Source organism: Odontesthes bonariensis, chromosome 8 (assembly GCF_027942865.1).
Source record: "Odontesthes bonariensis isolate fOdoBon6 chromosome 8, fOdoBon6.hap1, whole genome shotgun sequence".
NCBI classification, from domain to species: domain Eukaryota; kingdom Metazoa; phylum Chordata; class Actinopteri; order Atheriniformes; family Atherinopsidae; genus Odontesthes; species Odontesthes bonariensis.
The window spans coordinates 22,670,178-22,671,899 of NC_134513.1; the positions used below are offsets into that span (position 1 = coordinate 22,670,178).

Genomic DNA, 1,722 nt, shown 5'->3' on the forward strand with positions numbered 1-1,722 from the left:
CACAACCAATATAGAGGGCAAATTTACTGTCCCTCTGGTGGAACTCTAACTAAAGAGCAGTGGCTGGAAGAAATTAAAAAGAAGACATAAGTGTGTACTCATTTATACTTTTTTAGCATTTACAAACTTTTTTTATTGTATATAGTTCCTGCTGTTTCAGACCTCTCAATCTTTTAATTTATTTCACAGAGGGTTATTTATTTTATTTAGTGATGATACTACATGTTTTTTGTTATTGTGATTGTGTACAAAGTCCAACTGTTTCAAATTTGTAAATTTGTAAAGTAAATGCTAAGATTGTTCAGTTTTTAGTTTTTTTAGGTTAAAAAATGGTTTAATTCACTCTTTTTGTTGTTGAAAAATAAATATTTGGTTCTTTAAAAACAGATAAGGTCTATGATCTTTTACTGTGAATAAATATGAGCTGCTATTGATTCTGAAATATTAGTAATAATTTTATGCATAAACTAGGAACAATTTATCATTCACTTCACTCCTCACTCACATATACATACTTTATATACTTTATACATACTTTAAAACAATACTATAGTTTGAGCCGTTTCATTAAAACATAATATGCGACTGGTGGGATCGAACTCGCGACTCTAGGATCAGCCGCTTTCTTCTTCCTCTTTCTGTCCCCCTCCCTTCTTCCCCCTTCTTCCCCCTTCTCTCCTCCCCCCTTAACAGACTATTGTTCCCCAGCTTTGGTGCAATAGGTTAGCGCATTCGGCTGTTAACCGAAAGGTTGGTGGTTCAAGCCCACCCAGGGACTTTCTGACCTATGCGTATTACGTGAGTTAAAGCAAACATTCTGCAGCCAAAACGCTCTCCTTTCGCATTATACACGCTCCTTGTTCAAATATTTGTCCAAGGGTGACCTGTTAAGTGCAGTGTAATGCATGACTCAACCTTGAGGCTCCTCTGTCTTTTGTCAAAATTGCACATGCAAAGTGAAAAAACAACCTTTTTGTCATATTGCTATGAAAGTCACACACAAACAAAAAAACCTCATGAAGGCTGAGAGACCGAATGAGGGCACTTGGGAAACAATTTGACATTAAATCTCTTTCTTTAACAAGTCAGAGCAGGAAGTTGATGAGAGATATTACAATTGTATTGTAACTGGTAATCTTGCTGTATAGCACCTCCTACTTTTCGGTTCAAGTTTGACATAGATCAGCAGCAGTTCACTCGAGTCTCATCACGCAAAAATTCAGAAAGCTTGCATCTACCGCCATGAGGGGGCAGTCAAGCTCGAAGCCACACCCACTGCCAACAAAAGCCAGGCAGAGTCTCTGTGGCGCAATTGGTTAGCGCGTTCGGCTGTTAACCGAAAGGTTGGTGGTTCAAGCCCACCCAGGGACGTTCTGACTTATGTGTATTACGGGAGTTAAAGTAAACATTCTGCTGCCAAAACGCTCTCCTTATGCCTTTAATGGATAGGAAAGTTCAGACAGACAGGAAGCAGGGGCCGAGAGAAGGGGGAACACACATGACACTGACGTGATGAAGGAAGGTGAAATGCTGTTTCAAAAAGCCTTTCCTTTCAAGATACTTTTAATAATTTGAGGAACTAATGTTAGCTAAACCTTGATCCAGCGCAGTGTTGGCCAGGGCTAGCGAGCTAAGCTAACGTTAGCTAGCTAGACAACTTCGCTAGGTAGCTAGAGGCCAAAGTCAACCACATAAAACAAACAAAAAAAATCGCTAAAATCA

The 1,722-nt window shown here is 39.2% G+C and overlaps 1 non-coding gene across 1 annotated transcript; it reads left to right on the top strand.

Moving 5' to 3' along the window:
- The first annotated feature begins 1,297 nt into the window (after positions 1–1,297).
- Positions 1,298–1,371, top strand: trnan-guu (transfer RNA asparagine (anticodon GUU)). The gene has a single exon. It is a non-coding gene; the product is annotated as a tRNA-Asn (tRNA).
- The last annotated feature ends 351 nt before the right edge of the window (positions 1,372–1,722 follow it).